The sequence below is a fragment of the Leucoraja erinacea genome, chromosome 43 (genome assembly GCF_028641065.1).
Source record: "Leucoraja erinacea ecotype New England chromosome 43, Leri_hhj_1, whole genome shotgun sequence".
Taxonomy (NCBI): Eukaryota; Metazoa; Chordata; class Chondrichthyes; order Rajiformes; family Rajidae; genus Leucoraja; species Leucoraja erinaceus.
In genome coordinates, this window is record NC_073419.1 from 1,293,947 (window position 1) to 1,307,884 (window position 13,938).

At 44.7% G+C, this 13,938-nt stretch overlaps 3 non-coding genes across 3 annotated transcripts; 2 read left to right on the forward strand and 1 right to left on the reverse strand.

Moving 5' to 3' along the window:
- Positions 1–5,779: 5,779 nt before the first annotated feature.
- Positions 5,780–5,865, forward strand: trnay-gua (transfer RNA tyrosine (anticodon GUA)). Its single transcript is given in 2 exon segments — positions 5,780–5,816; positions 5,830–5,865. It is a non-coding gene; the product is annotated as a tRNA-Tyr (tRNA).
- A 2,056-nt stretch (positions 5,866–7,921) lies between these two features.
- trnay-gua (transfer RNA tyrosine (anticodon GUA)) lies at positions 7,922–8,007 on the forward strand. Its single transcript is given in 2 exon segments — positions 7,922–7,958; positions 7,972–8,007. It is a non-coding gene; the product is annotated as a tRNA-Tyr (tRNA).
- Positions 8,008–9,043: 1,036 nt separating this feature from the next.
- On the reverse strand, positions 9,044–9,116 carry trnar-acg (transfer RNA arginine (anticodon ACG)). The gene has a single exon. It is a non-coding gene; the product is annotated as a tRNA-Arg (tRNA).
- Positions 9,117–13,938: the final 4,822 nt, after the last annotated feature.

Consider the following 13,938-nt stretch of genomic DNA (forward strand, 5'->3'; position numbering starts at 1 on the left):
ACTGACCGCAAGGATTGCACAAGCATCAAACCTCTGAATATTCAAGGAGTGTCTAGCACAGCATGTACTTCAGAGTGCTATGCTGTTGAAATAGTAACACCACCTACAGATTTGAATGGTCATGATGCAGTAAGAATCTGGCACACTCCCCCCTTAGTATCGACTGTACATAATAACAGCTGACCAGCAATGCATTTAGAAACCCTTCATCATGGAATGCAGTTTGCACAAGGTGTCCATCTGTTTTCTGCAGTTACATCACCACACCAGCAGGGAGAGCTAAGTTCTGACACAATTCCAACATTTTCTTTAAATTCTTTGGGTATTAGTGCTGTGGCCACTCCCTTCGTATGGAAAAAGTTGCTCCTTGGGTTCACCTTAATTCATTCATTTCTCACCTGTATAAGGGAGTGATGCGATTTTGCATAATGTGTCACCATAATGTTTGGTGGAAGAGTAAGAGTTTACGTTGAGTGATAATACGCTGAGGTATTGGACAGACATCTGAATATTGATAAAGTTACTTGCAGAATTGCAGTTGCGCTGTGGTGGATCGTGAAGGAGACGGAGAAGTGCAGGGGAATTAGCTCAAATGGTAGAGCGCTCGCTTAGCATGTGAGAGGTAGCGGGATCGATGCCCGCATTCTCCATTGGTCTTTTGGATGCAGGTGTTGTGCCAGTCTCTTGCTTGATACATGTACATGCTGAGCTGCAGAAATGAGGAGAGAAGGCACATCATGTCAGGTTTTGCACCAGTGAAGGTTCACTTTGATTGGAAAGAGAAGAAATGATTGTGAGAAATGGCGCATGCTCCTGATTTTGTATGTGAGGATTGAGGTGAAAACTAACTGCCTATGAGAATTGGGTGTGAATAAAGCAATGCCCGACCACAATGCGATTCTCTCCTCATGGATGCAGCTCAGATGTACTTGTATAAAGCAATGTGCACAGCAGCACAACACGAGCCAGGTAGGAGACCAATGGAGATCTGCGATTCGTATCGATCGCGCTACCATTCTCACACTGGCCCAAGCTATTGAGAGCGCTTTGCAGATGCAAGGGTGTTCATGCTACAGCAGCTACCCAGACCGTAGGCAGCTTTTTCCATTCTCCTTCTTCACACAGCGCCACTGCAGCTTGCTGCAAGTAACTTTATAAATCAGTTGGTTCTCCATGGTCTTTTTAATACCTCAGCCGATTACCAGTCTCAACGTAACATGTACACCCTTCCTACAGAATTTTGCTGAGAGAAGGCGCATCAGTCATACTGTCTTGATCCAGCTGATGGGCAAATGATTGGAATTAAGAGAAAATTATAACTGAAAGGGCAACTTTAAGATATCGTGTGAGGATGATGTGAACAAATATGATACCTAATGAATTTTCAGAAAAAATATTGGAATTGATTTCAGATCTTCCCACTCCTTGCTGGTATGGAGATGCAACTGTATAAAAATTGATAGCACACACTTGTCCAAAAGACTGGATACACAGGCATGATGAAAGGTTTCTTAATGCTTTGATGGTAAGCTGTTTTTATGTCCATTCGCAAAACAGGGGAGAGTGTGCCAGTTTCTTACTGCTTCATGAACAATCAAATCTGTGGTTGGTGTTACTATTTCAACAGCATGGCACTCTGGAGTACATACTGTATTAGACAAGCCTTGAAAGCCCTGTCCCACTGTGCGAGTTCACCCAAGAGCTCTCCCGAGTTTAAAAAAAATCAAAACTCGTGGTAAGCACGTAGAATGAACGTAGCAGGTACGTCGGAGCTCGGGACGTCTCTTAGCGCTAACGGCAGGTACTCGGATAACGTGGTAACTCGTGAAGATTTTTCAACATGTTGAAAAATGTCCACAAGTAAAATATACTCGGGATGTAAAAATTTGATACTTTTTGACACGTAGTCATACCGTAGAAGCTCGTGAGTTTACCGTAGTAGCTCGTGAGTTTACCCTAGTTATTGATGGAAATAAGAATACTCAGTATATTCATTACCCTTGAATTGTAGTTTTATGTAATTCTCCCATAATTTCTGAGTTCCATTTCACAATATCTATCAGACATCCAGAATGTTGCAAGGTAATATTTTGCCCAAACTCAGTTGTATCTTTCTATCAATAAATATCACAAAATATGCCATTGTTTCAGCCACATTATGACAAAATATAGAATGTAGGTTATTTGTAATCAGTCGCCCCATCCCAGAAACAACAGCACTTAAAGAAGAACATTTGTTTTACTAATTTATATTGCAGGCAGGTGGGACTAAGGGAAAAAAAGTTGTTCGGCACGGAATTGTAGGGCCGAGATGGCCTGTTTCCGTGCTGTAATTGTTATATGGTTATAATTTACAAGCATGTACCATACATAGTCCGTTGATCCATATCCAGCGTTGTGATAATTGCATAAAAGGTATTGTCTAAGAAATTTGGTGTGGAATGATAATCCATCTCAGTACTCATTTAGGCAAGTCCCAAGCTATAGATACTTTTCGCCCACCCCCAATCCCCCTCGCCCGATCTTCATTGAACCTACCATTTGACCAATCTTTTACTCAGCTGCTGTAACTTTTCCTTCCTATCAAAATCTCTGTGTAACATCTTTCCCTCTCTTCAAATTCCCACTTTGAAATAAAATACAACTTTCCACTTAAAAATTTCGCACCAGGGTCGCTATATAAATGCAAATATATGGTGTTTTATTACAGCGTCCCTCCCCCCCCCCTCCCCCACCACACAAGAAGCGTAACTTGAAACGTTTGCATTTGGAGAAGTTCGATACGGACCAGGAATGAAAATTAATAGCTATGAATCGATTGACAGCGACCTACGAGGTTAGATTGAAACACCTGTCAGAGGGCTAAGAAACAATCCTGAGTTGACAGCATATTGTTTTAAGTGAGCATTTTGCAGCGACCTCACCTTATATTCTGGTTAAATATTCTTTCCACGGAAATCTCCAATTTCACTTTGAAATTATGTTCATTTATAACTGTTTGCAACATCAGTAACCACCTTAATGCTCGTGCGTTTAGCACCGGGTATGCTTGAAACAATTTATTGTAATGTACTGTATCTTTAAAAATAAACTCCATCAACCAGGTGTGAAAATTACCCTGAATTGAACGATGATTGAAAATGCGTGGGAATCGACTAATCGCGATCCTGCTGCGAAATTTTTAAGTTGAAAGTTGTATTTTATTTCAAAGTGGGAAAGACGGCGAATCATGTCAGGTTTTTCAACAGTGAAAAAATGATGGTCTTCTTTGATTTGAAAGAAGAGAAGATAAACAAAATGCTGGAGCAACACAACAGGACAGGCAGCATCACTGGAGAGAAGGAATGGGTGACGTTTTGGGTCGAGTCATTTCGAGTCGAGTTAAAGAGAAAGAGAAGGTAAATAAAAATGCTGGAGAAACTCAGCGGTTGAGGCAGCATCTATGGAGCAAAGGAAATAGGCAACGTTTTGGGTCGAGGCCCGACCCGAAACGTTGCCTATTTCCTTCGCTCCACAGATGCATTTCCTTCTTTCTGCAGTTCCTTCTTAAACAAGAGATAAAGAGAAGTGGCACATGATTCTGATATCGTGTGTGAGGATTAAGGTGAAAACTGTCTGCCTTCGGGTATAGTGTGCGAAAAAATCGGTTGTGGTCCTTAGGTCTCTGGTTCAATTCCGGCTCAAAGGAGCTGCTCAACCATAGTCGTCCTTGGGTCGCTGGGGATTTATCAGCCTTCAGTCCCATCAGTCTGCCCAACACCATTTCCTGTCTAATGTGAATTTCCTTCACCCTAGATCCTCTGACCACTAATACGTCAGGGAGATTGTTTGTGTCTTCCTTAGTGAAGACAGATCCAATGTACCTGTTCACCTAGTCTGTCATTTCCTTGTCCCCCATAATAAATTCACCTTTTCCAGTCCAACTTTGGTCTTAACTGTTTTTCCTCTTCACATACCTAAATAAGCTTCTACTATCCTGCTTTATATTCTTGGCTAGCTTACCTTCGTACCTCATCTTTTCTCCCCGTATTGCCTTTTTAGTTATCTTCTACTGCTCTTTAAAAGTTTCCCAATCCTCTGGTTTCCCGCACATCTTTGCTACGTTATACTTCTCTTTTATTTTTATACCGTCCCTGACTTCCCTTGACAGCCACGGTCGCCCCTAACTCCCCTTAGAATCTTTCCCCGTCTTTGGAATGAACTGATCCTGCACCTTCTGTATTATTCCCAGAAATACCTGCCATTGTTGTTCCACTGTCATCCCTGCTAGGGTATCTTTCCAGTCAACTTTGGCCAGCTCCTCCCTCATGGCTCCATAGCCCCCTTTGTTCAACTGTAATACTGACACTTCCGATTTTCCCTTCTCCCTCAAATTGTAGATTAAAACGTGTCGTATTATGGTCACTACCTCCTAATGGCTCCTTTACCTCGAGTTCCCTTATCGAATCTGGTTCATTACACAACACTAAATCCAGAATTGCCTTCTCCCTGGTTGGCTCCAGTACCTCCAGTATAAGCTGCTCTAAGAATCCATCATGGAGGCACTCCACAAACTCCCTTTCTTGGGGTCCAGTACCAACCTGATTTGTACTGTCTACCTGCATGTTGAAATCTCCCATAACAACCGTAGTAGCAATACCTTTACGACATGCCAATTTTAACTCTTGATTCAACTTGCACCCTATCTCCAGGCTCCTGTTTGGGGGCCTGTAGATAACTCCCATTAGGGTATTTTTACCCTTACAATTCCTCAGTTCTATCCATACTGACTACATCTCCTGATTTTATGTCAACCCCTTGCAAGGGACTGAATTTCATTCCTCCCCAACAGAGCTACCTCACCACTTCTGTCCACCTGTCTGTCTTTTCGATAGGATGTTTACCCTTGAATATTCAGTTCCCAGCCCTGGTCCTCTTGCAGCCATGTCTCTGTAATTCCCACAACATTATATTTGCCAATTTCTAACTGAGCCTCAAGCTCATCCACTTTAATTTTTATACTTCACGCATTCATATACAACACCTTGACTTCGGTATTTCACCTCCCCTCCCACACCGGTCACTATTGGCCCTGACCTTACTCTCATCCCTTCTCAAACTTTCCTTCCCATTAATTCGGGAGTCTTTTGTAACTTTTCCTGTACACACTTCCCCTTTAACTCATCGATACATAACTAAAACTCTGATATTATTATCTTCTGGTTTACGCGGTCTTTCTATTTGCGCAGAAATGGTACGCGATAGCGCTATGCTAGCTCACTCACCGTTCTGTGCTGCCAGTGCACCATGTTTCATTCCGATCGGTTGAATGGTGTAAAAGTTAGCGAGGTTTAAAAATCTTAAAAATCGTGCGTGCGCAGATGGATCTCAGTCACTGCCCCATTAGTCACTGCCTGCCATTCTGAAGGGGACCCATTAATGTCTACCCTTTGTTTCGAAATGGCATGTACTCCTGATATTGTGTGTGAGGATTGAGGTGAAAGGTATCTGACTATGAGAATTGGGTGTGAATAAAGCAATGCCCGACCAGAAGGAAGGTCTGAGGCAGTGGAGAGGCCTTGTAAAACATTGTGCATCAAAGACAACGAACCAGGTCGTAGTCGAAACGACAATCTTCTGATCCGTAGTCAGACACGTTATCCATTGCGCCACTGGCCCAAGCTATCGAGGGGAGTTTGCAGATGCAAAAATGTTTGTTCTACGGCAGTTACCCAGACAGCAGGCAGAGAAGGGCAAAATGTTATAGACAAAGAACGAAAACAGACTTACTGGTGGCTTTCCTTCGATAGCTCAGTTGGTAGAGCAGAGGACTGTAGTGGAAACATGGTCATCCTTAGATCGCTGGTTCAATTCCAGCTCGTAGGAGCTGCTCACCTTTTGTTACGTTCTGCACCATTTCCCGCACAGCCTCGCAGCGAGGACGGAAAGAGCTGGTCTCCATCTGACTCGTCAGCAGCGGCCTCTGCAGCCCGTCTGCGTTTTATTATTTTTTGTCTATGTTTTTATGTAGTTTTTTGTTATTTTTTGTGGGGGTGTGTGTGTGTGTGGGGGGGGGGGGGGGGGGGGGTGGGAGGGAGGGGGTAACTTTTAATCTCTCCTTGCACGGGAGACCCGACCTTTTCTTTGTCGGGTCTCCGTTGTCGTTGGGGCTGAAACGAGGAGCGGCCCTCCAACAGGAAGACCGGGGGTCTGGTGCCGACGAGTCACCTCACCGTTGCGGGGTGGGGTGGAGCGGTGGTGGGAGCGCTGCTGCGGCCCGACCTCCGGAGATTCGGAGGCTGCAACTGCGGGTCTGGCGGACGGCGGCACCGGGAGTCCGCGGGTCCCTGGAGGGAGACCGCTTTTCAGGGATCCCGCAGCAGCGACTTCTCCCGCCCGAGTTGCGGGGTCGAAGAGCTCCTGGAGCGGGGGCTCACAGCACCGCCCCGCGCGGCTTGGAATGGCCGCTGGACTCTGCGAGCGCCCACCGTGGGCTCCAACATCAAGAACCCGGTGTGCGACCTTGCACCACCCGGCGTGGCTTTAATGGCCGCGGAACAATCGCCATCGCCGGCCGGGGGCTTTGACTTTGACTCTGACATCGGGGGGGGGGGGGGGGGGGGGGGAGTGCAGTGGAGAGATACGTTTTTTTGGCCTTTCATCACAGCAATGTGATGGATGTTTATGTAAATAATGTTGTGTCTTGGGTCTATTTGTTTGTAATGCATGGCTGCAGAAACGTCATTTCGTTTGGACCTCAAGGGGTCCAAATGACATATAAATTGAATCTTGAATCTTGAATCTTGACCTCTGGCAACTGACCACAAGGATTGCACCAGCATCAAACCTCTGAATATTCACTTCATAGTGCTATGCTGTTGAAATAGTAAAACCACCCACAGATTTGAATGGTCATGATGCAGTAAGAATCTGGGACACTCCTTGAGTAGCGATGTATGCAATAATAGCTGACCAACAAAGCATTAAGGAACCCTTCATCATGTCTGTGTGTGCAGTTTGCACAATGTGTCCATCTGTTTTCTGCAGTTGCATTGCCACACCAGCAGGGAGTGCTAAGTTCTGACACAATCCCAGCATTTTCATAAAATTCTTTGGGTATTATTGCTGTGGCCACTCCCTTGTATGAAAAAGTTGCCCCTTGGGTTCATCTTAATTCATTCATTTCTCACCTGGATAAGGGAGTGATGCTGTTTTGCATAATGTGTCACCATAATGTGTGGTGGAAGAGTAAGAGTTTACGTTGAGAGATAACATGCTGAGGTATTGGACAGACATCTGAATATTGATAAAGTTACTTGCAGAATTGCATTGGCACTGTGGTGGATCGTGAAGAAGACGGAGAAGTGCAGGGGAATTAGCTCAAATGGTAGAGGACTTGCTTAGCATACGAGAGGTAGCGGGATCGATGCCCTCATTATCCATTGGATTTTGAATGCAGGGGCCATCCGGTGTCTTGCTTGATACATGTACATTCTGAGGTGCAGAAACGAAGAGAGAATGCGCATCCTGTCAGGTTTTGCATCAGTGAAGAAATGATGGTCCACATTGATTTGAACGATAAGACGAGATAAAGAGAAATAGCAAATGTTCCTGATATCGTGTGTGAGGATTGAGGTGAAAACTATTTGCCTACAAGAATTGGGTGTGAATAAAGCAATGCCCGACCAGAAGGGTCCCCAGCAGGGACACAATTGTCACTAAGTTGTGACACAATTCTAACATTTTCATAAAATACTTTGGGTATCAATGCTGTGGTCACTCCCTGGTATGAAAAAGTTGCCCCTTGGGTTCATCTTAATTCATTCACCTCTCACCTGGATGAGGGAGTGATGCTACTTTGTACAACGTGCCAGACAGGAGACAGCGAAGGGCAACATATTAAAGGCAATGAAGGAAAACAGACAAGCTTGCTGGAGGCTTTCCTTCGATAGCTCAGTTGGTAGAGCGGAGGACTGTAGTGGAAACATAGTCATCCTTAGGTCGCTGGTTCAATTCCGGCTCGAAGGAGCTGCTCACCTTTTGTTACGTTCAGCACCATTTCCCGCACAGCCCAACAGCGAAGACGGAACGAGCTGGTCTCCATCTGACCCCTGGCAACTGACCACAAGGATTGCACCAGCATCAAACTTCTGAATATTCAAGGCTTGTCTAGCACAGCATGTACTTCAGAGTGCTATGCTGTTGAAATAGTAACACCACCTACAGATTTGAATGGTCATGATGCAGTAAGAATCTGGCACACTCCCCCCTTAGTATCGACTGTACATAATAACAGCTGACCAGCAATGCATTTAGAAACCTTTCATCATGGAATGCAGTTTGCACAAGGTGTCCATCTGTTTTCTGCAGTTACATCACCACACCAGCAGGGAGAGCTAAGTTCTGACACAATTCCAACATTTTCTTTAAATTCTTTGGGTATTAGTGCTGTGGCCACTCCCTTCGTATGGAAAAAGTTGCTCCTTGGGTTCACCTTAATTCATTCATTTCTCACCTGTATAAGGGAGTGATGCGATTTTGCATAATGTGTCACCATAATGTTTGGTGGAAGAGTAAGAGTTTACGTTGAGTGATAATACGCTGAAGTATTGGATAGACATCTGAATATTGATAAAGTTACTTGCAGAACTGCAGTGGCGCTGTGGTGGATCGTGAAGAAGACGGAGAAGTGCAGGGGAATTAGCTCAAATGGTAGAGCGCTCGCTTAGCATGTGAGAGGTAGCGGGATCGATGCCCGCATTCTCCATTGGTCTTTTGGATGCAGGTGTTGTGCCAGTCTCTTGCTTGATACATGTACATGCTGAGCTGCAGAAATGAGGAGAGAAGGCGCATCATGTCAGGTTTTGCACCAGTGAAAGTTCACTTTAATTGGAAAGAGAAGAAACGATTGTGAGAAATGCCACGTGCTCCTGATTTTGTATGTGAGGATTGAGGTGAAAACTAACTGCCTATGAGAATTGGGTGTGAATAAAGCAATGCCCGACCAGAAGGAAGGACTGATGCCATGGAGAGGTCTTTCAAAACAATGTGCACAGAAAGACAACGAGCCAGGTAGGATTCGAACCTACAATCTTCTGATTCGTAGTCAGACGCGTTATCCATTGCGCCACTGGCCCAAGCTATTGAGGGGAGTTTGCAGATGCAAGGGTGTTCATGCTACAGCAGGTACCCAGACAGTAGGCAGCGAAGGGCAACATGTTAATGACAAAGAAAGAAAACAGGCAAGCTTGCTGGTGGCTTTCCTTCGATAGCTCAGTTGGTTCTCCATTGGTCTTTTGAATGCAGGTGTTGTGCCAGTCTCTTGCTTGATACATGTACATGCTGAGCTGCAGAAATGAGGAGAGAAGGCGCATCATGTCAGGTTTTGCACCAGTGAAGTAATGATGGTCTACTTTGATTGGAAAGAAGAGAAATTATAACGAGAAATGGCACATGTTCCTGATATCGTATGTGAGGATTGATGTGAAAAATATCTGCCTATGAGAATTGGGTGTGAATAAAGCAATGCCTGATACAATGCATATTCTCTCCTCATTTCTGCACATCAGCATGTACTTGTATAAAGCAAGAGACCGGCACAACACCTGCATTCAAAAGACCAATGGAGAATGCGGGCATCGATCCCGCTACCTCTCACATGCAAAGCGAGCGCTCTACCATTTGAGCTAATTCCCCTGCACTTTTTCCATTCTCCTGCTTCTTCACACAGCGCCACTGCAATTCTGCAAGTAACTTTATAAATATTCAGATGTCTGTTTAATACCTCAGCCGATTACCTCTCAACGTAAAGTGTCACCCTTCCACCACACATTTTGCTGACACGTTATGCATACCAGCATACTATCTTATCCAGCTGAGAGGCAAATTAATTAAGAGAAAACTGAGGGCAACTTTAAGACTCGTGGGAATGGCCACATCACTGATACCCAATGTATTTTCAGAAAATATTGGAATTGTTTCAGATCTTCGCACTCCTTGCTGGTATGGAGATGCAACTGTAGAAAATTGATAGACACCTTGTGCAGACTGCATACACAGGCATGATGAAAGGTTTCTTAATGCTTTGCTGGTCAGCTGTTTTTATGTACATTCGCTAAACAGGGGAGAGTGTGCCAGTTTCTTACTGCTTCATGAACAATCAAATCTGTGGTTGGTGTTACTATTTCAACAGCATGGCACTCTGGAGTACATACTGTACTAGACAAGCCTTGAAAGCCCTGTCCCACTGTGCGAGTTCACCCAAGAGCTCTCCCGAGTTTAAAAAAAATCAAAACTCGTGGTAAGCACGTAGAATGAACATAGCAGGTACGTCGGAGCTCGGGACGTCTCTTAGCGCTAACGGCAGGTACTCGGGAAACGTGGTAACTCGTGAAGATTTTTCAACATGTTGAAAAATGTCCACAAGTAAAATATACTCGGGATGTAAAAATTTGATACTTTTTGACACGTAGTCATACCGTAGAAGCTCGTGAGTTTACCGTAGTAGCTCGTGAGTTTACCCTAGTTCATGATGGAAATAAGAATACTCAGTATATTCATTACCCTTGAATTGTAGTTTTATGTAATTCTTCCATAATTTCTGAGTTCCATTTCACAATATCTATCAGACATCCAAGGTAATATTTTGCCCAAACTCAGTTGTATCTTTCTATCAATAAATATCACAAAATATGCCATTGTTTCAGCCACATTATGACAAAATATAGAATGTAGGTTATTTGTAATCAGTCGCCCCATCCCAGAAACAACAGCACTTAAAGAAGAACATTTGTTTTACTAATTTATATTGCAGGCAGGTGGGACTAAGGGAAAAAAAGTTGTTCGGCACGGAATTGTAGGGCCGAGATGACCTGTTTCCGTGCTGTAATTGTTATATGGTTATAATTTACAAGCATGTACCATACATAGTCCGTTGATCCATATCCAGCGTTGTGATAATTGCATAAAAGGTATTGTCTAAGAAATTTGGTGTGGAATGATAGTCCATCTCAGTACTCATTTAGGCAAGTCCCAAGCCATAGATACTTTTCACCCACCCCCAATCCCCCTCGCCCGATCTTCATTGAACCTACCATTTGACCAATCTTTTACTCAGCTGCTGTAACTTTTCCTTCCTATCAAAATCTCTGTGTAACATCTCTTTCCCTCTCTTCAAATTCCCACTTTGAAATAAAATACAACTTTCCACTTTCGCACCAGGGCCGCTATATAAATGCAAATATATGGTGTTTTTTATTACAGCGTCCCCCCCCCCTCCCCCACCACACAAGAAGCGTAACTTGAAACGTTTGCATTTGGAGAAGTTCGATACGGACCGGGAATGAAAATTAATAGCTATGAATCGATTGACAGCGACCTACGAGGTTAGATTGAAACACCTGTCAGAGGGCTAAGAAACAATCCTGAGTTGACGGCGTATTGTTTTAAGTGAGCATTTTGCAGCGACCTCACCTTATATTCTGGTTAAATATTCTTTCCACGGAAATCTCCAATTTCACTTTGAAATTATATTCATTTATAACTGTTTGCAACATCAGTAACCACCTTAATGTTCGTGCGTTTAGCACCGGGTATGCTTGAAACAATTTATTGTAATGTACTGTATCTTTAAAAATAAACTCCATCAACCAGGTGTGAAAATTACCCTGAATCGAACGATGATTGAAAATGCGTGGGAATCGACTAATCGCGATCCTGCTGCGAAATTTTTAAGTTGAAAGTTGTATTTTATTTCAAAGTGGGAAAGACGGCGAATCATGTCAGGTTTTTCAACAGTGAAAAAATGATGGTCTTCTTTGATTTGAAAGAAGAGAAGATAAACAAAATGCTGGAGCAACACAACAGGACAGGCAGCATCACTGGAGAGAAGGAATGGGTGACGTTTCGGGTCGAGTCATTTCAGACTGTTAAAGAGATAAAGAGAAAGTAAATAAAAATGCTGGAGAAACTCAGCGGTTGAGGCAGCATCTATGGAGCGAAGGAAATAGGCAACGTTTTGGGTCGAGGCACGACCCGAAACGTTGCCTATTTCCTTCGCTCCACAGATGCTGCCTCACCCGCTGAGTTTTTCCAGCATTTTTGTCTACCTTTGATTTTCCAGCATCTGCAGTCCCTTCTTAAACAAGAGATAAAGAGAAGTGGCACATGATTCTGATATCGTGTGTGAGGATTAAGGTGAAAACTGTCTGCCTTCGGGTATAGTGTGTGAAAAAATCGGTTGTAGTCCTTAGGTCTCTGGTTCAATTCCGGCTCAAAGGAGCTGCTCAACCATAGTCATCCTTGGGTCGCTGAATCAACGTTTCCCACTGTGAGGGAAGGCAATAAAGTTCAGCCATCTTCCTCTTTGTACACCCATGGTTGGGTCCTTTGAGCCTTCCGCAGTCGCCGCTATGGCGGCCCGTTGTACAGGCCCTCTCGCCGGGATGATCGGAGCTCTGGCGTCGGAACGGAGGAACACTCAGTGGCTTGGAGTTTCTAAATCGGCCGCCTCCCACCGGAGACCACGGCTAGTTCACAGGCCGAGCTGGGCAGAGATTCAATACTGGCGACCCCGGCAAGGGGCCCCAGACCTTCACGATGTTAAAGTCAGCGCCGCTAGAAGCTCTGCAAACCACAGCTTTACAGTGTTAATCAGCAGGCCGGAGCTTCAACAGGTGATCCCCGGTAAGGCAGTGCTGCGCCGCTGCTGAAGCTCTGGCCAATCCAGTTGGTAGGCCGCGAGAGGGGCGCGAAGATGCAACCCAGAGAAAAGACGCATCCTCGACCAGGAAGTGACTGGGAAACAGTTTCCCCCTTCCCCCACCCCCCACATAAAAAAATACTTTGGTGGAGGGAGATTTTAGATTTTAGATTTACAAAAAATAACAAAAAGGGTGAAAAGACAGACGAGAACTGCAGGCGAGGCTGCCACGTGTGACACCACCCGATGACAAAATTCCGGCTCGAAGGAGCTGCTCAACTTTTGTTACTTTATACAGCATTTTCCCACACGGGCGGCAATCTGGGGGGCGATGTCCCTCCCATGTTTTGAGAGGTGGGGGGACTATCCCCCCCATGTTGTGCAAACCGGATTTCGAAATTTGGTGAAAAAAAAATATTTTAAAAGCTCCGCTTTCCGCGAGACAGTGGGGGTGTCACTGTTAAGCGCTTGTTAAATGTCTCCATTAACATCGTATTAACACGATGTGTCACCAATTGTGTTTTGACCTTCAAGTATTACTGAAGGTATTCATGGAGAATTTCTTAAAGCTGTCTGATGCGGGTACAATTACCATTTGAACTAATTCGATGTATTGGTGGATTAGAAAGATTTAAACGGGTATCGGATTTAAATGGGTCAGGTCATTGGTCGCCGGTCGAACGGGTTTCCTGGCTGGTTTGCAGGTAAGTCCCTCATTCAGGTCACTCACGATATTTAGTATTTTTTCCCATCTGTCTCTCTCCCCCCTCCAAGGTTGGTTCTTCTGTTTGCCTTTATTTGCTTCAGTTTTATTTGTTTGTGCTATTTATCACATTGTAGCTTTTGAAAGATTCAAGCGGGCATCAGACGCTTTGTAAGGGCTGAATCGGCCCGTTCGGGGTGACTTTCATCACCTGGCGCGGCTTAAAACCAAACTGCTGCATCGAGGCGATCGAGGCTCCTGATGTTGAAGCCCCCGCCAGCCGATTTTAAGCCATGCCGGGCGATGAAAGGCCCTGTGAACGGGGTGATGAAAGGCCCCACGAACGGGCCGATTCAAGCCCCACGATTCGGGGCAGACAAAGCTGCTGTTGCTGGAGCTTCCCAATTGTCGATGTCGATTGCACATTTCTTCATGCTGGCTTTCAAGGTGCCTTTGAATCTCTTCTTTTGTCCGCCTCTTTTACGTTTGCCTTCTTTAAGCTGGGAGTAGAAGGCTTGCTTTGGTAGATGCTCGCCTTCCATCCGAACAACATGAC